Here is a 23,235-nt window from a genome sequence, read left to right as displayed (position 1 = left end):
CCGCCCTGCCCTTCCTGCCGCTGCCGCTGCCGGGATCGCGCGGGAGGAGCTCCCCGGGCTCCCCCTCGCGCTCCGGGAGTGCCGCCGCTTCCTCCGCCCGCCCCCGCCCTTCCTTCCCCCACCTCCCGCCGCAGGAAGGCCCGGCCCGGCCGGGGGCTGGGGGTGCCTCCCAGATCTCCCGACCGCGAGATCCCAGGGAAAGTGTTCAAAGAAACGGGGGATGGTGGACCCGCTTGTGGTGGTGCTGCTGGTACCAGAGCTCTTACCTGCTGTCCGCATACAGAAGGCATGTGGCGTCGAAACTGCCCCCCTCAGCCCTTTATAGCTCAGTGGTGTGCCATGGGCAGCTGTGAGGCATGGCTGCATCTCAGCCCCCGTCGGCAGCCTTTGTGCTGAAGTTACAGAGCGGTTGGCTTTCTGCCCGTAGAAAAAAACCTTCTGCCACAGGATTGTGCCCTTCTGGAAAGCTGCTGTGCCTCCATGTGCACAGAATCATATAATAGTTTGGATTGGAAGGGACTTTTAAGATCACCCAGTTCCAACTCCCCTGCTATAGGCAGGGACACCTCCTCCTAAACCAGACTGCTCAAAGTTCCATCCAGCCTGGCCTTGAATGCTTTCAGGGAGAGGCTTCCACAACCTTGCTGGTCGTGAGTGATCAAAGCCAGCATTTCCCACAAGGGCTTCAAGATGACCTGCTAAAAGCTGGTCTTGGGAGTGAAATCAGTGGTGGGATGAAGGACCGACTCAACCTGTGGCCTCGTCACATCGTGGTGCAGGACCTAGTTTCAGCCGGGGCCCTGTGTCACAGAATAATAGAATAACTTGGGTTGGAAGGGACCTCACAGTTCACCCAGCCCCAACCCTTGCCATGGGCAGGGCTGCCCCCCACCAGCTCAGCTGCCCAGGGCACCATCCAACCTGGCCTTGAGCGCCTCCAGGGATGGGGCACCACAGCTTCTCTGGGCAGCTGTGTCAGCGCCTCACCTCCCCCTGAATAAAGAATTTCCTCCTAATATCTAACCTAAATCTCCCCTCTTCTAGTTTAAAACCATTCCCACTTGCCCAGTCACTATTAAACTGTGTAAAAAGTTGATCTCCCTCCTGTTCCCTTCAAATACTGGAAGGCTGCAATGAAATCTCCCTGGAGCCTACTCCACACTGAACAAGCCTGGCTCCCTCAACCTTTCCTAGTAGAGAGGTGCTCCAGACCTCTGACCATCTTCATGTCCCTCCTCTGGACTCACTCCAACAGCTCCATGTCCCTCCTGTGCTGAGGGCCCCAGACCTGGACACAATACTCCAGATGAGGCCTCACAGCGGCAGAGTAGTTGTGCTAACCCACGGTGGGTCTTTGTCCCACTGGGCGATAGGGAACGGGTAGGGTTTGTCCTTGTGGAGGCAGTCAGGGAGTTCAAAAAGGAAAAATCAATGCTGCTAGAGGGAGTCACTTTGAGACATTGTAAAACAATTGACTTTTCAACATAAACCTCTCTTAAAGAAGAGATTTGAGCTCTACCAGTGCTGGTTTAGGCTTTTACCAGCTCATTATTCATTATTAAATGCATAAACCCAAAGTAAATTTAGCAGTACCAACAAAATGTTGTCTTGTTTCCAGGGCTAATGTAGAACTTAATGGAGAGAACTTCATACCGATTTTCAACCAGTCACAAAAATACATATCCCAAGATTTTCATGTGTTTTGGTTTGAAATAGTTCAGAAATCTGTGAATAATTCCCTCTTCCCCTTGTGAACTTCTGCTGGTTCTTTCAGCACTTAATTGATGGTTTTGGAAGCCTTGGTTGCCTTTCACATGCCTGCTAGATAAAACTGAAAGGAAAATGTGGCCTCTTGTTTCTTCCAAGAAAGACTAAATGCGCACCACAGGGAGGAACAGAAAGCCCCTTTCTTTTCAACTCCCTTCGTGCACGCATTTGACTTTGATTTCGAGGAGTTGTAATCACCCTTTCTGAACCATAACCTGACCCTGGTTTTTGAGAGCTGGGAAATATTTGGGGTCTCAGGAACAGAAATCTACATTCTGCTGTGCAGCCTCTGCCTCACTGTAAGGTGAGGTCTTGCTCAAGCCTCCCTCTGGGCCTCGGCCTGCAGAAGCTTAGGCTGAATTTAGCTAGGTTTGCCTATTTAAGAACTTACAGATATGAGTCTCTTGTTCTTGGAATGAAATACTCCGCAGGAGGAATAATGGAGAGGTGATTTACTTTCACTCTTGTTTACATTCATAGCACGCAATTTGTTTTCTAGGGTTTCTTTTTTTTTCTTGGGTTCTGTCCCTTCTTGCCACACCCTGCAGATTTAATCACACAAAAATTTCCCATTTTGTCATTTGTTCTGCAGCACCACGGAGCTGAGGCTGTGTAGGGAGGACGACAGGACCACGCTGATGCTCTGGTCCACATGCAACCTCCAAAAGTGTGCAGCAACATGACAAGTGGGCAGTAGAGCTCAGAGCTTTGCAGGTATGAAAAAAAAAAAATGATGAAGCACACCTAGCTTTGGCAGATTAATGCTAATAGGATTTATGGAAGAAAAACGTTTGAAAAGCTTGGATTTGAATGAATTCATTGTCTTCTGACAAATGACCAATTTAAGGACTGTGAAGCATTCTGTTGATAAATATATTTAATTGCATTAAGAAAGATCCATTAAAGCTGGTTTTGCCAAAGTGTGGCTTATGGCAAACAGAAGATACTGTAGAAAGGGACTGGAGTGGTACGTTGAAGGGTGCTCTGATTGCCTGCTGAAAGTATCCTTTTGTTTCACCAGTAAAAGAGACCATAATGTTGCTTTGAGTAGTATTTCAAAATGTTGAGCCTACTGAAATATTAATGTACACTTTTTGAAATATCATAATTAGCTGTTATCTCTGGAATAACTGTTATTAAAAAGATCTGACTGCTTGTGATTCGAATGAGAATTACATTCTAAATATGAGAAGATGATAAATTTGGGGGGATATGTGCAGACATGAAAGCAGTACATGATGTGGTGGGCACGCTATTTCATATAAAGAAAGTAAATATGCAAAGCATGTACTTTTGCATATGCATTAGAGTGGTGCAGTCCTTAGAAACTATATACACAGGAGAGAACAGCATGAATATTTCTCCCAGCCTAAGGCTATAACTGTATAGTAAAAATAAAAGCAAAAATGGTTCAGAAATAGAAAGATGTTTCTTCATCTTGGTTAAAGAAACAGTATACCTTACACCACTCTTGGCATAGAGTTACATGCAAACGACCGGTCTAAAGGTTGTGTGACACTTATTTTGCAATGACTTAATAATAGCAGTAATTTGCACAAGAGGCTGAAAAAAAAAGCTTTTTTTTCCCCCTCATTTTGCTTTTGTTCCTTCCTTTGTCTTTCCTTCTTATATCACTCATTTTCCATGCTACCTGTGCTGCCCAGCAGAGTGCTATATTCCCCCTGACCAAAACTTGGCTGTAATCTCAACCACAGACTCCAATCTTACAGATCTAACACATGCAAATAAATTTACATCTCAGAGTGGCAAGGACATGATTGCCGTCTCTGAGACAAGGCTTCCTCCATGTTCTGTGCAAGCAGCTCACTCTTTACCTAGACACTTCAGTTTTTCTAATTGGCTGTTCATTCTGGACTCTGAGCTACTACATGCTCCCAAAGACCAGTGTGAGGACATCAGAAGGAGAAATGTTGTGTTAAAATCTGGAAAACGGTGTTGTTCAGTTGGGACATGGACAGCAAAGGCATTCTGCTTCTCTGTGTTAGTTCATTGCAGAGAAAATATATGTAAATGTAAATACATACTTTTTAGAAATTACTACTCCTCCTCCCAATACCTTCTTTAAAAGGAATCTGTGACTTAATGAACTCCATATATACAAGTGATGTTGTAATACTATGTCACTAAGAGATAGAGATGTAAAGGCACATGAGGTATTTGAGGAAAAAAACAAAGTGGCTTCTACTTCTAATCTTAAGAAAAGGTTCATTTTTATAACATCTTTCAGAAAAATTCCCAGCTTACACTTAAAGTCACTGTATTTTCTCTCTCTCTCTCTCACAAACAAACAAATAAATAAATAAATAATCACCTACTTAAAAAAGGGTTTCTGTTGCTACATACTCTCTGCTTAAATCATATGCTTGATTCCCCTGCACATGAAGGGAAATTACATGAACGCTACCAATGGGGGATGGATCCCAAATACTCAATTAGTTACTGCTGAGTCACTTAAGTATATATGCACAATGATTCTGATTCAGCCTGACAGTAACACAGCTGCTTTTCTCACTTGCTACATGACTGCTGCATCTTCAATGACATTTACAAAAAATCATTGAGGGGAAGAACGTGTTCTCAGAGCTGAAAATACATCCAAATTCTTCTATTGAATGGGCCAAAACTACCCAAAGGTGCTGTAAAACTGCAGCTAAATCTATCACCAGATCGTATTTTATTTGACAAATTCTATTGTTATCTTTTGTAGACAGTTGCTAAGAATCAGTGTATTTCTGCAAGGAAAACAATCCAGTGCTGTGGGCTTTGGAAATGTCAGGGCCCTTGATTCTCCTGTTTATTTAAAAGTGGAAGTGCGCTGAGGGATGTATTTTGAACTCTATTCAAAGGTTAAAACTGATCTTTCATATAGTTCTGAAATTCAAAATATTGCTGCTGCTAAATGGCTTGACTCTGCAGCGTAATCTCTGCTTTGCATTTAAATACCAAATCCTATTGGGGCTGGCTGCTAAGCAGGCTGTGGAGACGTGGTCACTGCATCTCCCAGCCACTTCTCTAGCTAGGAGTACAACCTCGATGTGTGGCAGGGCGGTGTGAGATCTGAGCGAGAGCCGCGCAGGGCGTGGAGCGTGCTGCCAAGGTGGGTGATGTTGGCAGTTAAATTACCCATGCTGGACTTTGCTCAGGCCTGCAAGCTGATAGTCCCTTCCTCAAGGGGAAAAGCACATGGGGAGAGGCAACAGAAGCGAAACAGAGCAGGTTACACCTTACTCAGAGGGCAGCGGGCTGCATGAGTGTCTTACAGATTGCACAGCTGTTTGTTTCTTTGCGAGGAGCTTTTATTTCTCAGTGCATATGGGTGTTTATCCTTCTGATGAAGGGTGAGGCTTATCTTGGTGAGCCTTTGCCAAGCTCTCACTGCAGCTTCCTCAGGAACCACTGGCCACAGTCTTGAAGGACCAACTCCAGGTGCAAGGGTTGACTTCACCACTGGAGCTCAAGCCAGTGTCAGAGTCTCACAAGTTCACAGTGCTCTCTTTGACTACAGAGAAGGAAGCAAAATAGGTCCTTATCAGCCTTCTCATGTCTTTTATAAACAGTGACCTTAGTGCGGGGTGACCTCATTGCAGCCTTTCAGTACCTAAAGGGAGCCTACAAACAGGAGGGTAATCAACTCTTTGAAAGGGTGAGTGACAGCAGGACAAGGGGAAATGGTTTTAAGCTGAGGGAAGGGAGATTTAGGTTGGACGTCAGGGGGAAATTCTTTACGGAGAGAGTGGTGAGGTGCTGGAACAGGCTGCCCAGGGAGGTTGTGGATGCCCCATCCCTGGAGGTGTTCAAGGCCAGATTGGATGGGGCCCTGGGCAGTCTGGTCTAGCATTAGGTGGAATGGTTGGTGGCCCTGCGTGTGGCAGGGGGGTTGGAGATTCATGATCCTTGAGGTCCCTTCCAACCCTGGCCATTCTGTGATTCTGTGATTCTGTGATTCTGTGATGGCTAATCATAGCCGGCTGCCTTTGAAAAATGTATGACCAGTTGCTATAGTACTGCCATCAACATACGTAACACCTGGTATCTCCTAAAGCACCAAGAAGGATAAGGTTATGCAGGAAGCTCCACTTTCAGAAAATGTTTTCACCCTCCATAGCTGCCAGGAGAAACCTGAAAGTCTGATTCCTATCAACTTAGAAACTTGTCATTAAAGAAAAATCAATGTGCATTTAAATCGGGACTTATTAGTTTTGTGGTTTGTGTCCTGGCCGAACTTTTGAATGCTTCAGCTGGCAATTCTGAATCAGGTGAGAAACTAAAAGGGGTTTTCTGCTATTACATGCTGGCGTGAAGTTTAGATTCATGCAGCATTTCGTATTTGAATGTGTAATGCAGATTGGTACCAGTCAGTACATGAGATTCTAGTCTGTCGTCTACACAAGATCTTTGGCCTACACAGATCAAACATCACCTACAGCCTACACAGGTCATCACCATGTCTTCTTTGTCTGGTTCAGAAAACATGAAGCTGCAGTCTGTATTTTACATTTCAATCTAGAATTAAGACAAAAAGGTGATCGGTGTGAAGTGATTGTGGAAAGTATGATTTTCCCTGCATATACATGATCTGCAACAGAAGGAGCTAAAACATAATGGATGAACCAAGATGGAACCTGCTTCTGATGGAAAACTTCAGGATGTTTTTAAAATTCTTTCTTCATCTTACAAAATTTATGTTCTCCACGCTTAACAAATGAGGACATCCTTGTTTTCTGATAAGAAACGTATTTTAAAAGATCGGAGGAAGACAAAATAATAAAAATGTACCTCCTGCCACATCTTTTGTCAAGGATGTTTTTGAGCAGGCTTTGTTACACAGGGGAACACTCAAGGTGAATGTAACTAGATGTGACTTTAAAGTCATCATCTGGGTATACAAGATGATATACCACTGTTTCCAGTAGAACTGGTAGGTAATTATTGTAAAATACTCTGTACTCCAGTATTTGGCTGTCACTCAGCAAATAACCCCAGTCACCACTGTGGAATTAATTGAATAGTAGTACATCAGTACAATCAATTGCTGCCGCAACTAATTAAAATTAGAATTAGCTGAAAGAAAAATAGTATAAGGAGCGAACATGACTGAGAGAAAAATTGTCCTGTGACTCCATCAGTTATAATTTAAATTGCTGAACGCTTATTCATAATAGAAAAACTGAATACAAGGCAGCAGTGTAAAAAACACTGATCAAATACAAATAATACAGAAAAGAAATCAGAAAACACTCAATTGTTAAGCTGATAAATGCAGTTTGTTAACTGAAATGAAGATAAAGCAAGATTTATTTTGAATTTTGATTGTATTTTAAGTAGACCTTATTCTCTGTACAGTTCATTATTTTAAGGAAAGAAAAAGCTTATTTTTAGTTGTCACAGAAGAGCTGATAAGATAATCAGGTTGCAGGATATGGTTATAGGTTTCTTTTTTTTTTTTTTCTTCTTTTTTAGCTTTAAACCAATCCATTTTTCAACAGCTACTGCAAAGACAACAGCCTGGCAATAGCAAATGGTTGAGCATATCTAACCTCAGATCTGCTCCACCACCATTCTTTTAGCTGATCTCTATTACGTACAGGTATTGTCTAGAGACAAGGGAAATAATTCAGAAATCAGTGTTCGTGGCTTTGTTTTCTATCTGTCACTGTCACCAAAGTGCTCTATAGCTTTACCTTAGTTGGTGAAGCTCGGGCAATTTAGCACTCCTGTGTTTTATGTGATTATAGTTCACCAGGATGATGGAGGGCTAATTTGTAGATGTAAAGCATGGCGGGCACTGCATACAGGTGGTACATTTCAGTGCTGTGACTCAGTCATGGCTCTGTCAATTCTGATTTAGTTGAAAATTCCAGCACTCAACTGATATGAATCAGGTGCCTTTTATTTATTTTTTTTAATATGGGGTGGATCTGTTGAATTTATGGTTTTGTCACTCATTAGGCAAACACTTGTGTCGTGCTAATGTAAGTTAAGGCGTATTTATCTGCGGTGTACGAACTTACATGGGCATATGAAACAAAAAGAATCTGGATGTGCATCTGAGCCGATGTCATCTCCCAAACGAGGAGGAGAAGCTGACAGCATTCTTCAGAACAAATCCTGCTGCTGGCAAGAAATAGGCGGCGCCAGGCAAACGGTCCTCATAGCTCTGCAAATTCCTGGTTTGAAATGTCACCACTCTCACAGCCAAACCCCTCTTCAGCAGAGATTGCGGGGTCTGCCAGCAGGCAGGAGGGATGTAAAGCATGTGGCCAGACACTGTGCTGCTGCCATCCTCAGAACACCAGAAAGAAAATCATAGAATCATATGATCATAGAACGGCTTGGGTTGGAAGGTACCTCTAAGATCATCTAGTTCCAGCCCCCTGCTGCGGGCAGGGTTGCCACCCACTGGATCAGGCACTAGATGTGGTTGCTGTGGTCCAGTGTGTTGAGGAGATGTTTAATCTAGTACTGGCAGGTTCTATTCTGAGTTTTAAATTACCTACCCATCAACATTTAAATGCATGTGGTGTCACAAATGTTCATGTGGTGCCTTTCTCTTGATCTGCTGGAAGGCTTTCTTCAGAGCTCGCCACTACAGCATCCTGCTGCCCTCCTGGGGCTTGGTTGGTGAGGTCCCTAGCTTGCAGGGCAAACAATGGAGCAATTTTAACTTGCAGTTCATCTGCTTTATGTCAACACCAGTAGGTTCTGACAGGTCAGTCAGACAACAGCCCATGTGCTCTCCCTGAACCCCACAAAGCAGTAGGTTCATTCACCCAGAGGGAAACCTGCAGAGAACCAGAGGTCCTTCTCTCCCTCAGCCTCATCACATCTCTGTCAGCATGGCTGCAGCCAGTTGCCAACTCCAGAAGCTCCGTGGGAGGGTGGGTGGGATAAACACTAACGGGGAGTGGTTGCATTCTCCCCATTCCTGCCCCAAACCTCCCAGTCACTGGGCCTTCTCCACCAAAATACCCACAGGAGAGGAATTCCTGAGATTTAGCCAAGCCAGAGGGAATGTGTTGTGCCTTTGGGTCTGGATGACATTGTTCATGGAGACCTACAGATGTTACAGACCAGGCGGTTCTTTGCTCAGTGCAGTATACCCATGGTAGGACAGCGTGCATTGGCGACATCCTCTCCTACTGAGTGCCTAACACTGTGCTACCATGTACCTCAATGTCTGCAACTTTGAAACTGTTTACAGGAAATTGGCTTTCACTGATTTCATCTGCTCTTGCAGTTTCGCCGTGAGTCACACAATATGGTGTGTACTTTTTGCTTTTTACTTAGAGACCAAACAACCCAAATCCCATCTTTAGTTAGGTCTTGACTTTCTTCAGAGAAAAAAAAAAAGGCAACAAATAGTTTATTGCTCTCAAAACTAAACATGCGTACTCCTAAGCTTTTTTCTTTCTTTCTTTCCTTTTTTTTTCACTAGGAGATAAATAAAAATAATCATCACATTTTAACTCTGCTCATTTGGGGTCATGAGCTACGAATACCAGTGGCTGATGGCCTGGTATTCATATCTCTGAACCTTCCAAGTGTTTCTATGTGGGCACCCAAAAACTGCATTACCTCTGCTCAGAAAAACGAATGGTGCTTCAGCTCCTCGCAGATGCTTTGTGAGGCTTGATGATCTTGCTTTGAGATTCAAGAAGGGAAAGCACTGAAGTAATGTAATGCTGTGTTTTCTCACGTGCTTCTGAACACCTAGGACCAAAGAAGAAACACAAAGCAGGGCCAGAGGGGACTACTGTGGGAGGATTCTAAAATCTGGCTGCCTTCAAGCCCAGCATTTCACTTTCAGCCTTCGACCTGCAGCGCAGAAATGAAGTCAGCCTCACACTCTTCTGCCAAAACCGAGTTTGTTGAGAGCACCGATTACAGTGAAAAACCTCAAACACTTGCAGAGGGAACCCTTTTGCTTTTTGATACGCTGGAGCCAGGAAGTCACTAAGTGAGTACAGCCCTCTGAGTGCTGACACTCTGAAAAGCAAAATCAGTCTTGTTTTTCAGAATAGCACACTCAGGTCCACAGGCCAGGCTAACGGAAGGGTAAGTTATTTTCCTCACAATTTAGCTAAAAGTGGCATAATTGTGACCATTACTTTATCAAAGTTGTTACCTTTGCAGTTGTAAACAAGAAGGACTTGCCAATTTTCCACTCAATGGGAAAATTCTGTGTGCTTTGATAGCAATACACCAGAGACAGCACATAATGGAAATGCTATCGTGGAGTGCCAGCTCAAAAAGAGAGGAAAATGGCTGAAGAATTAACTGTCAAACAACTTCTCTTTTTTTCTTTTTACTTTTTTTTCCTTTTTTCTTTTTCTTTTTTTTTCTTCTTTCTCTCTTTTTTTTTTTTTTTATTGCTTTTTCCTTTTTTTCTTTTCACTTCTTCATTTTATTCTTCTTCTTCTTCATAAGTCTATTTAGCAACATTTATGGAAAATGATTTGTGTCTCAAATAGGCCTATGTATCTCTTTTGCTATCATTCAAGATTAGACCTAGCAAATCTACCTGACTTTTCAGCTGTAATCTCAAGATGCTTCCAGCTTATGTCTTTTATTTGTGTTAATTAAATATGATAGACTTGTGTACAGGCAAAAATCATGGAATTAAAGGTACTATATCAGACTCAGCAGTTTGGGGAATATATGTGCCGGTGGATTTCTCTCAGATAAATGGATGTTGTTTTTGTGTATCTCTGCTTGTGTGTCCTCACCTGGCAGCCCCTTTCCTTCTGGCAGGCAGGTATGCCATAGACCAGTTAGCTCTCTGCTCCCTATGTACATTGATACAAAAAAAGGAAGCTGTGTGCTCCTTTTGGAGCTGTGTTTTGTCCCAGTTCTTTTCCTGCAACAGTGCAGATCTGCGTGTGTTCAGCTTTCTTTACTAAAGAGACCTCTTTAAATCAGATTAATTATTTGCTGACCAGCAATTGATTATCTGCAACAAATGCAGACTTTACTCTAGACATTTGTGGTTTCCCTGGGGCTAATTCCTAGATTAAATCATAAATGTTTATACTCTGGTATGAAAAGTTTATTCAAAGCTAGGAGGGAATGCATCTAGTATGGACATATCCCCCAGTAGCTGCTATCTAGGCCGTATGTCACTACTTGGACAGCTGCCTATGTTCAGGAAAACACTCATGCATCTTTTTTTTAATAAAGTTGTGCCAACATTCTTCACTCTACAGAGCCTCAGTGTGAGGTTGCAGATGCAGCCACCAAAACAGTCGGCTCCAGAGAAAGAGGGGATGGCTCATGCCTCCATCCTTCTGTCCCAGTCCACAGCCTTCTCACAGCAACACAGGGCCCTCCCCACTGACTCGCTAGTGAGACCCAGACATGACATCAGGACTGGGGATGGTCCCAGGCACGTGCCGTGTGTCCTGGAGTCAGACAGGAAGATGTGGAGCTGCCATGTTGGGTGTTGGCACTGTAACAGCACACAACCTGCTGTTAGTCACGCTGGCCTTTCATCACATCCAGCCCTAAGCAAGTCATTGAGCTCCATTCATGCAATCAGGAAGCCAAAGCAATGTCACATAGAGTCACTGCCCCCATACTGTCCCTTCTGAATGGCCACGGGAGTGCTGTGAGCCATCCTAGCCAACCCTTCACAAACCATTGCATGGCTGCTGGCAGCAAGATGTTCGTCTGTCATCTGTGACTGACTGGAGAACCAACCTTCCCATTCTCCCCAGTTTTCTGGAACATTTGCTGTGTTATCTGAGCAGCTATCTAATTTCTTCAGATTCAATTGACAGTTTTATTTAGACAAGGAAAAACCTAGCACAAATATCTTATTTTACAGATTCTCCTGTATTACGAACAAATCCTTTATGTACTTTTGCTGGAAGTGGATTTAATGAAGAAACATCATCCTTTGGGAGCAGCATTTTGTTGGTAAAAATGAAAAGTAAAAAACAGGTGCAGAAAGGGAGGTAGAGTCTTTATCTCCAAATTATTGGAAGATCACTTAGAGAAGAGGGAGGCTGGGGGCAGGATTAGCAAATGAATTTCTCTAAGTTCTCTGGTACAAAGAAGTGGAAGGAATGTGACTGATCCTAAGTCTGTGTAGAGAAGGGAAGGATGGAGGAAGTAACCTTGCCCTCTGCTTGCTTAATGCTTGCTTTACTCCTTTCCATGCCCTGACCCTGTCAAACAGGAATCCCAGGCTAACTCCACCTGCTCAGAAGACTCAGTGTGCCAGAGCATCACTGGAAGATCGAACTTCTCCTGCAAAGTTTGTTTTCTGCTGTTTCATGTTCTTCTTAGTGTTCCTTTTACAGAGAATAGGACATGTCCCCATCCAAATGCTTTGACAAATGAATTTAATAACACTTCCATTCATTTACTGCTTGCTAAGTGAGCAGTGTAATCATTATGTCTGATAAGGTGGTCAAGGGAGTTGTTCACATGCAGGCAGACTTAGAAGAAATAGTTCATACACAGGAAGAAATCTTGTTATTTTTTAGGCATTTTTCTTCCTATTCCACATGATGCAGTGCTGCCATTTAGAATATAAATGACTAATCAAATACAATTACAGATTTCTGTATTCACTTTTATTGAGTCTGAGGAAATAAAATGTATCTGCTATAAAACAGAACCATAAACTACAGATAGATCTCTCACAGCTCAGGCAGGTAAAGAGAGGAGACATCTCATCATTTGATATATGTCTTGGAAGTATGCATCTCTTATTCATACATAGAAAAATTGTGCTGCAGGTTTTTAAGTACTCACTAGTTCAGATATTAGGATGATGAACCATGTATAAAATGCTAGACTTATTGCTTAGGAGAAACACATACACATCAAAAACTTAGGATTGGTAGAGAACCAGCTGAACTAGACTTGTGAGCTCTATAGGTGAGGCTATAAGAATGGCTCATATTGTTCACATGACTTTAAATTGCAGCCCCAGTCAAAGCCGTATTTTGTTATGCTTTCCTATACAGTATCACCTATATCTACAGCAGCACATAAGCAGTAATAATACAACTGTTGGGGTAAAAACTAAAGAACAACCATCTCCTCATAAGAAAGTCCTCGTGGGAGGAAGAGCCACATTCATAGGCAGAATGCAGTGTCAGGTTTGGCAGATTGGTTGGTGGATGTATTTGAGGCTGTGAAGAGGAAGGGACAGTGAATACATCCTTACTGTAGTGATCGCATTACAGCCTAAAACACACAGGTAGGAGGACCACAACAACCCTCATCTGTAGTACCCATGTAACTCATCATCTTAGTCTGAAACACTCAGTCAAACCACAACATTTTGAGAAACAGAGGCTATTTAAGTATCCGTGTCTTTACAGCCAAAGAAAAAAAAGTACTCTAAAATAAATGCAGCACATGGCCACTCATAATGGACAAACATTCCTTTTTGGAAGAATTTCCCAAACCAACCATTACATTCAGTACATTTTTCCCTATTTGCTCTGGGCTCCTAAAGAAAGGGTAGAGCTCAGGGGAGGACAGGATAACTGAGGAAATGAGATACAAAAGCTGCAGAAATTGAATTTCCTCAGTTATTCTTCCATAAGCTGTATAAACTTTCCTTACTGAAAGAAATGCTCTGAAGCCCACAAGTTCTTGCATTTTCTGTGTGACTCTACTAGTTAACTTTGCCTATGTTGTGACCATCCAAAAGTCTCAGAGCTACACAAAAGATAGAAAATACAAAACCCTTCCAAACGTTCTGCAAATATCAGATTCTTCAAACAAACAAACCAACAAACTCTGGCTACAAATGATTTTAAATATATAAAGAAAGAGGACTTGGGTCTTTTGGGTGACTTTACTGTCTCTTTCAAAGCATTGCTTGAATCTTCCTGTGCTGGGCCACATGTAAATGGCAAAGAAAATAGTGAGGAAAATGTTTTGGATACTTAAGCAAGAAAACATCAGCCTAAATATCAGTAATAGCAGCACTAATATAGTATTTTTCATACATACACTTCTGCTCATTTCTAGAGTTTCCCATGAGGCAGGGGCAGTTTATACAGAGCTACATTTAGGACAAAGAAATTATGGCATATAGAAGTTAGGAGTGTTGCCTTTGATCAGGAAGCAATTCATTACTGGAGATAAAATTCACCACAAAGCTCCTGATTCCACTGCTCCCATCCACTGTCTCAACAGGATGATAAACCATTTTTACATTCATCAAATAAGAATTAAAATTCTTTTGCTTCAGGTGCTTTTGACAGTTTGGATGTGGACAAAAAATAAACTCAGCCTTCAATTTCTTACCTTATCTATAATCTAAATAATATCCATCCCTTAACTACTAACCCCACGTATGTGTTATACAGCAGCGAGGGGACTAATAGCATTAGATCTTGACAAGCAGAGATGGGTAATGTCTTAGCTCCTTGCTCCACCAGAGCCAGGCTTCGGAGAGTTGGTTTTTAATCTCTTTCCTCTCTATTAAATGAACAGCTCAAATGAGATGAATTGCTTCGAAAGCATTAATTTATTTTTTCTCCATGAGACTCCTTTATAAAGATCTACTTTCCAGCCCTGAAAGAAGAAGGAAAAAAAAAAATCCAAATAACAGCAAACAACAAACAGTAAAGCAGGAGCTGTGATTTATTCAGTCTGGTCCCTTTCGAGGGATACAACAGCTGCAGTCTGCCAGGAAAGCATCTCAGAGTGCTGGAGAATCAGTGCTGCACTCAAACTGAAGAAGCGTGGAGAATTTAGAGCCAAATTAGCTCTTTTCATTCAAAGGAAAGACAATGAATCATCACTTGTTTACACACAGTCTGTCTTACCCTGCTCTGTGCAGAGGAAGTGCTCTCACCCACATATTGCTCCACCTGCCCTGTTCTTGTTCAGATTTCATTCTCAGATGTCCTTATCATCATCAACAATAACAGGAACATGGGTTTGCAGTATTTAAACTGATTCATCAAGAGTGTCAATTAAAAAAAAAAATATACACCTTAAGGTTGACCTGCTAGAAGAAAGAGTATAAAACTTGTCATCCATATAGATTTTTCTCTTTGTTCATCTTATGCTTGTCAGCGTGGCCTTCAGCTCTACATCCCTGGAGTTAATTACCTTTAACAGAATTTTGCTGTCCCCTCACTTTTACTGTGAAGTATAAACTCTTTCATCATAAATTATAACCTCCATAAACTGAACCACAGAACTAAGATTATGATTATTGCTACCGCCGATAATGAAAAACTTATCTACCATACTGGAACAAATCCCACAGCCTTTTAAGTTTCCTGCATGAATAATCTGTTATGTCCCCAGTTTAAACCTTTACTAACAATGTCTCCCAGTTTGGAGAGCCTTGAGAGTTTAGCAGGCTAGTTTTAATTTACTGCAGCCTGAAGATCTTTACAAGACCAGGAAAAAGAAGGCTCTTTGTCTAAACAGCAGGGAAGAGACAGCTGCAGGCCCATTACCTGCCATGTTAGCAATTGCTGCACTGGCTGATGATGGTCACAGGGGCTAAAGCTCCTTCCACGCTGCTGTTCTCTCTCTCCTTCCCTCACATTATCCCTTCTCAATGACTGAAAACAATATTTTCAATAATATGTTGCCATTGGAAATAAGTGATACACAGTGGAAGAAAAGATGAAAGTGACTTGAAAAATAAAACAAAATAATCGATTCATTTACAGCGTGATGAGATTTCATAGAATCATAGAATCATTGCAGTTGGAAAAGATCTCTCACATCATCTATTTCAACCATCAGCCCACCCCCACCATGCCCACTGACCACATCCCTCAGTGCCACATCCACACGGTTTTGAGCACCTCCAGGGACGGTGACTGCACCACCTCCCTGGGCAGCCTGTGCCAATTTCTATTACTGTTGTTGGCTGCTTGCATACTTCTTCAGTCTCATCTACCAAGAATACACCATTGCTTGGATGATTTGGATTAGCATTGAGTTCTACAGTTAGAAGAGGTATATGCAACAACATCATTCACATACAGAAGCAGTTATAGTAACCTTATTATTATTTTTATTATTAATAATCTATAACGAGGCATTACTTCTAGTGAAAACTTGGAGAGTGTGCTAGAAAAGGTGGATATGCCATCTACCTAAATTTCTTAGATCTCGTTTAAGGAGGGACAAAATTGATGGGAAAATAGCTTTGGGAAAATGTATGAATAAAAGTAATATTTGAATAATTCATTTCTCTAAAATGGCCTCTGAAGCCTTTTTCCCATTTTAGTTGAAAAATGTACCATCTACTTGTGGCAGCCTATAGATGAGGACTGTATTAAAAGGTATTTAAATCAGAAAGTGATTCCAAAAATTTCCAACTTTCCATGCATCAGCGAGTATTTTTGACATAGCCTGATGCTGTAGGATTTTAATAAATATTCAATTTATTCAAGAGCTTATGTTATTTTTAGACTATTTGCTACCTATTATCAGGACATCACCTTTGAAAGAACAGAACTTCAAACAAGGAGAGACACCCAGCTCTCCCACAAGATTTCTGTGTTTGCAGGGTCTGTGGAAAAAAGAACACTTTGCATCAACTAGTCTAAAATGCAGATGTAATGGAAACAGATTGGAACAGAACTGTGTTTTTAAATAGAGATGTCCCCAGAGAGGGATGGTTCTTGGGACTGCAGTATTCCAACATCTGTGCTTGAGGACAGGGATCAGCAAACCTCAAAAGCTGCTCCTACAGATAGAGATTCACACATCCACATTTGGGGTGGGGGTTGAGCAGAGACATCCATAGGGTAAGAGCTACTTTCCCATGTTGAGTGGCAAATGCTACACCAACAACTGCAGCATCATCAGGGAAGGGAGGATCTCCGCTCTGTTCCTTCCCCACAGCTGTCCCCTAGCACGTAAGTGTCAAAAAATAAAGACCAGGTCTCCAAATATGGTCTTACACAAGAACTGCATTTTGAAAAATTTTTGAACAAACTCTATTAGAATTTCCCAAAGTAGAAGGACAACAGCGTTACAAAAATAAAGCGAGAAAGATGAATTGGAATAAAACATTTGGGTGGAAACGCTGAGTTGTTGCCATGACTAAAGGGAGCTAATTTATTTGCTTATACATTCTTTGTAATCTCATCTTCTCCCATGTGACTGCCAATGACTCATAGTTTGTTTACTGATGAAGAAAACATGCTTTCCGAAATCTGTGCATGAAGGCATCTTCTCCGGTCAGAGCACATTCCTCCCACGCACAGAAGCAGGGACAGCCTCACGGACACTGCTCAGCATCTCTGGGATCAGCAGGGTGGGGATACATGGAGAAGGGGCACTACACAGGTGCTGCCCATAGAGACCACTGAGGGTAGATAACACAGCTTGGGCTTATTTGCTTCTCCCCTAGTGTTTCCCAGCATCGGTGGTTTGGAGACTTTCTAGCCAGAAAAGTTGCATAGTAATGATGCTAGGAGAGCTGTAAGGCCAATAGCTCAAAGTCAGCTCTACTGTGCTTTGCTGCTCTAGGAGGATTCAACCTTCCTGCAGACCTTTATAGGCATGGATATCTTCTCATGATCAACTAGGCTGGGCCATTTGCTGTTTTTTCTGGTTGCACCAACAACTCTGCATGGGGCTGAACCAGAGAGAGAACTGCCTGATTCAATGGCACTGTAACGCACAAGGCAAACTACTTAACAATCCCAAAAGAAAACAAAATAAGGAAGTTTATAGTTTCTAGTTCACAGATTTCTATAAGCATGCTCCAGCTTCTATGCTCTACACTGAGACCAGTCCGCAGTACTTCTGGGCTTGATATATGCCAGCTCAGACACCACCATTGCAAAATACAGGTGGAGAGGCATTTGCCCTCTCCTCTCCTCTCCTCTCCTCTCCTCTCCTCTCCTCTCCTCTCCTCTCCTCTCCTCTCCTCTCCTCTCCTCTCCTCTCCTCTCCTCTCCTCTCCTCTCCTCTCCTCTCCTCTCCTCTCCTCTCCATCCCAATAAGAATGAGCAGGAACTGAAAGGGAAAGGTGTTCCTGGGATGCTTCTTCAAGTTTGTAGACAAAACAGAAAAATCTCCATTGATAGCAAAAAAACAAATGTGTAATTTTTGACAGAAATCCAGTAAGAATCACTGTATAATCTGCCAACATCTCTGGAATGAATGATGCTCTCTTGTAGGTGTGTCATGCAAAAAGCTGCTATTTGTTTGTCTTTCAGAGGGTTTTGCTAGACTGGCTCCAGGAGTTGCTGTTAGCCGTGCATGTTGCCCACATGCACAGCTGAGCACATCCCTCTCCTGCCCCACGCCACAGCCCAGCCTGCCATTGGAGGAGACAAACAGACACAGACATTAGATGCAGTGGCTTTGCATCACTTCAGGCCTGCACTTATTGAAAAGTAACAAATGATGATGAGATCATCAACTCACCCATTAATTAAAAAGGAGTGTTCCAATGCTGGCAGTAACTTAAGTGGATATGGAAGACCAGCCTAGGACTAACTACAAGGAAGCCAGAAGGTAATCACAAAATCATATCATCGACGAGGTTGGAAAAGACCTCCAAGATCATCCAATCCAACCATCAATCTATCACCATTTTTTCCCCACTAAACCATGTCCCTTAGTACAACATCTAAACATTCCTTGAACACCTCCAGAGATTATGACTCCACCAGCTGCCTGTGCAGCCCATTCCAGCACATGACCACTCTACTGGAGAAGAAATTTTTCCTAATATCCAACCTGAACCTCCTCTGGCACAACTTCATGCCATTCCTTCTATATCCTATCACTACTTATGTGGGAGAAGAGGTTGATCCCTACCTTGCCACAAACTCCCTTCAGGTAGGTGTAGAGGGCGATACAAGCCAGGATGCCATTGGCCTTCTTGGCCACCTGGGCACACTGCTGGCTTATGTTCAGCCAAGCACTGACCAATACCCCCAGCTCTGTTTCCTCTACACAGTCTTCCAGCCACTCTGCCCCAAGCCTGTAGCATTGCATGGGGTTGTTGTGGCCAAAGTTCAGCACGTGACACTTAAATATTAGTCATCTCACCATCTCACCAAGAGGTCTCTTAGAATGTGAGGCCAGGCTGCTGTCTGGAAAACAAGTGATGTGCTTCAGGCTCAGTCACAGCAAGTGCCTGAGTCCACACGTGCTGTCTGTAGTAGAACCTCAGACTATTAGCCTTTGGCAGCCCATTTCATGGTGTTGTCTCTTGGTTCCTTTAACTGTAACATCATAGATAAAGAGAAATCTCCAGGTTCAGAAGGATTTTTATTTTTTTTAACTTTGAATGTAGATGCTCTTTCAGCGGTGATGCCACTGTTAACATTTGTTGTACTGCAGCACTTAAATAGATCATTAACAATATTTTTAGTTAGAATCTCAGCCCAGACTGACCTTATGGCTGCTTTTCTTTTCTTTTTTTTTTTTTTTTTTCCACAGCTGCAAAAGCAGGAAGCCCCATTGAGCACAGCACTTCAGGAAGCACACACAGGGTACCAGCACATCCACTGCCTCTGAGAATGGCAACAGAGTGGTTTTATGACTATTCATCTCTAAGACTTTGCTTACATGAAGATTCAGATGGACATATAATTTGTCTATCTCTAACCTAAAATTCTCCAGGGTGATTGTTCAGCTCCTAAAATATTTAGATGCACACACCCACACATGGCCCATTTTTTTTTCAATAGGTTTGTATAGTTGTGTCCCTCATTTGCTTGTGCAGATTCTGTCACTGAATATTCAGATAATAAATGGACATACAAATACACAGATACACAGATACCAAACTCACTCTTTCCTCATCTTTAAGTGAAAACAAGAGAAATGTCAAAAGCATTTTATCACACCCCGAGTAGACAGCAGTCCATGCTTTTTAAAAGGAAAGTGGGCACAGGAAGAGTAAAAAATCCAGTTACCCCACCACTAGATGCATTAAGCCAAAAATAAGTAGTTCTAAAAATATATGTACTGAAGCTGTAAGTGGGAACTATTCATAGTGGACGGTCACATTCTTGACCCCAGTCTGTGCTGGTTATAAGATAACTACATGAATTCCCAAGTCGCATTGAAAAGTGCTGTACTGTACTGTAGAAACACTTGAAATTTAAGTCATGCTGACCATAAAGGAGTACTTCAGAATTTTATTTATTTGCTAATGCAAAAAAAAAAAACAAACAAACAAACAAACAAAAAAACCCAAAAAAACCCAAAAACAACAAAAAAATCCTATCATGTTTCTTGAGGATTAAGTTAGACTTTACCACGTTCTTACCAGACACCTTACATAAACTTGCATTACAGATGAAAATAATGTCATAATCAAGGTGCACACAGGGTCTGTTTGTGCATCTGCCAGAGCTGTGACTCATGTTAAGCTACAGTGTGAACATCTCACCACAGTTGTACCACCACAGGGGTACAAGTTATTACCTGCGAGAGATCTCCTGCCTTACAATGTGCTATTGCTCCCTCCATATACAAGAAGCAGGTTTTTCCAAATTCCTTCCTGTAATTTCACAGATGTCATCCTCATGGAACTCCTGCTCAGATGTTCACTTTCATCTCTTCATACTGACCACTTTCCAGTGGCACTCACATCTCTCTCAGAGGAATCCTCCCCCTCTCTTTGGCATTTTATTTCCCTCACACCTCAGCAGAAGTGATAGAGCTGCACTGTTATGTTTCAGAGCTGTTGAAGGAGGTTTTTCTCTGCTTCCCCTCGGATTGAGCACCCTGTGTCTCCACCAGCCATCTCTCCCCCAAAGTGCTATAAGGCCTTGCTCATGTCAGCCTGCTCCACACAGCCCCAGAGTGGAAGGAACTGTGATTTGTTTCACACCAAGAAGGCAGCAAATAGAGGAGGTCACAAGCTGAGCCTACTGTGCCATGGTGTTTGTGATGGGGCCTTTAGATGATGATGTGGATTTGGCTTTTAAATAGAACCACCTCTCTCTAGCAAACCCCAATGCAGGACACAGAGGATAGGAGCAATCTGGCAGACTTAAAAGGAACAAGAATCCATTGGGCTTTTGGTAGGGGTTTCTTACAGACTCATCATTTGTGGCCATGCGGTATTTCTAACTGTTGTCCCTGGAAAGTGATTTCACCACGCCCAAATAAAAACTGGCTGACATCATTTTAGACAGGATTTTTATCTGTCAGTAACTGTACTGATTTGTTTGTCCGCTGAGGGAATACGGTAGGAACTTTAACATCTAGCTGGTGTGAAGACAGACATTTGGAGCTCTCCTTGGAAGTAACTCCTGCTCCAGGCTCTCAACTCAGTTGGTTAAATGGAGATACTTGGAGCACTTTGAGATACTTGAGACAGGTCCCATCCTGTCTGGCCTCCAGCTCTGTGCTCCAGAGAGACATGGGATCCCTGTAGTTCCTGTGGCACATCCATCACTCCCCACCACGCATCTCATATCCTCTGGGGCCATCAGGCCATGTCTGTATGTGAGAGCTGAATGAAGTCTTACATTGCTGCTGATTATAATGGGACATTCAATACCTACATCACGCCTCCCTGATTAAACTGGCAAGCTGGATCTTCCCCATCTTAGTGTACTTTCCCTTTTCTCTGAGACATAAGAAATAATAGGCAATTCAATAAAATTTCCTTCAATAATATGGATGAATTTAGTCAGGGCAGCTAATTTAACAAATATTTTTTTTGCACGCTTTTTCATCAACACCTAAAATGTTATCAATACTTCTTAATTGCCAGCACTCCATCTTCATTTTTCTTTCTACAAAGAAGTTTGAAAATAGTTCTGTATTATTCTTATTTTGTAAGCATTTATTTCACATCCCTTTTTAGAAAGAGGTCTGTTTCCTCTTTGGTACAGTATTCATTTTATCTGGTGCCCCTTTGGCTATCCTTAACTCATTCTGTTTTCTTGCTGTTTTTGTATTTTCCTGTGGACTTTAATCGAGTCTGACAGGCAGTCTTTCTAAAGCACACAAGCAGTTTCTGTCTCCATTTTGTTTTCTCTATCAGAAGGATTGCAGACAGATATGCTGCAAATTAGGTTTCTTTTAGAGTTTTCCAACTTTCTTATAAACTCATATTTGTTTGATCATTCAAGTACTCCATTGCACCATGGTCACTAGTTTTATTAATAGCTTTCCAATTTGATTCCACACCTCTTTCCTCCTGTATTAAAGATCTAATTTAAAACCTCTGGTTATCAGTGGTTGTCCCTATACAGATATTTTTTGTTTTGGTTGTTTGAATTTGACTCACTGTGAGTAACAGCATCCAACTGCCCTAGTACTCTCACATATCTAATTCCCTTCCATTGGACAGAAATAACTCAAGGCTGACATCTTTGAAAGAATTTCAGCTGCATCAAACCCAAAAACACTAGGAACTCTACAACAGCTTTTCTGTATATAACTATGTGATACTGTTTAAAAAGGGTGCACTGGAGGTCAAGGAAGCATGGAAGTTAGCTTTTATTTGTAATTGGGTCCTCTGAGAATGCAGCCTGTCCTTTTATGCTTTTCACAGCATTGGGGTGAGAAAAAGAGATAAGAAGAGGGAGGAAAGAGGGAGAGAGAAAAAGGAGGAGACAGGAAGGAAGGAAGGGATGGAGAGAGGAAGAGAGGGAGAGAGGGACTGAAGAAGGAGGGAGGGAAGGAGGAAGGAAGAGAGGGATGGAGTGAGGGAAAGGAGGGAGGGAGGGAGGGAGGGAGGGAGGGAGGGAGGGAGGGAAGGAAGGAAGGAAGGAAGGAAGGAAGGAAGGAAGGAAGGAAGGAAGGAAGGAAGGAAGGAAGGAAGGAAGGAAGGAAGGAAGGAAGGAAGGAAGGAAGGAAGGAAGGAAGGAAGGAAGGAAGGAAGGAAGGAAGGAAGGAAGGAAGGAAGGAAGGAAGGAAGGAAGGAATTTTTGTGTGTCAGGACAACTCTAACAGTGAGGTTTTAAGAACTATTATGAAGCTTACATTAAAGTTAAAATGGCTGGCAGCACTGGTGCTCTTTATTGTCTGAATCATGATGCAGCTGTGCCCACAGCTAAGCCTTCTGGACCCAGTATTCCCAAGCTCTAAGTCTGTAAGCCCTGGGATTTCTCAGACTCCTTTTCCTCCAGCCAGGCTCGTGCCTTTCTACCACATGACCACCATACCTATTCTTTACTTCCCCTGTTAAAAACAGCCACATACTCCACTAGCCACTTTTCTTATCTGATTGCACCCTACTCTATCAGTATGGCTGATCCTTTCTGTGCCTGCCAAGGTATCCGTGCTGCAGGTGGCCTGATGCAAGTAGCTCACATGTTGGAAAAGAAGAAAATTAGGGGTTTGGTAGCTATGAAAACTAATAGCAGCTTTGTGCTGGGAGCCCTGGATAGAGGCAGTATGAAGATGAAAAGATAGGAAAACACCATCTTCTCACAGTAAATCAATATTGTTAATATAACTAAGACCTTCTCTAAGGGCGAGGGCACAAATTTCCGACATTAGCTGTTGTCATAACAA

The 23,235-nt window shown here is 42.4% G+C and overlaps 1 long non-coding RNA gene across 1 annotated transcript; it reads left to right on the top strand.

The window, feature by feature from the left end:
• Positions 1-56: 56 nt before the first annotated feature.
• LOC116236516 (uncharacterized) lies at positions 57-22,426 on the top strand. Its single transcript, XR_016460744.1, has 5 exons — positions 57-286; positions 2,360-2,481; positions 9,503-9,843; positions 17,958-18,585; positions 19,192-22,426. It is a non-coding gene; the product is annotated as an uncharacterized LOC116236516 (long non-coding RNA).
• The last annotated feature ends 809 nt before the right edge of the window (positions 22,427-23,235 follow it).

Source organism: Phasianus colchicus, chromosome 1 (genome assembly GCF_987193195.1).
Source record: "Phasianus colchicus chromosome 1, bPhaCol1.hap1.1, whole genome shotgun sequence".
In the NCBI taxonomy this organism is placed as follows: Eukaryota; Metazoa; Chordata; class Aves; order Galliformes; family Phasianidae; genus Phasianus; species Phasianus colchicus.
This window is presented reverse-complemented; position numbering and strand designations above follow the sequence as displayed.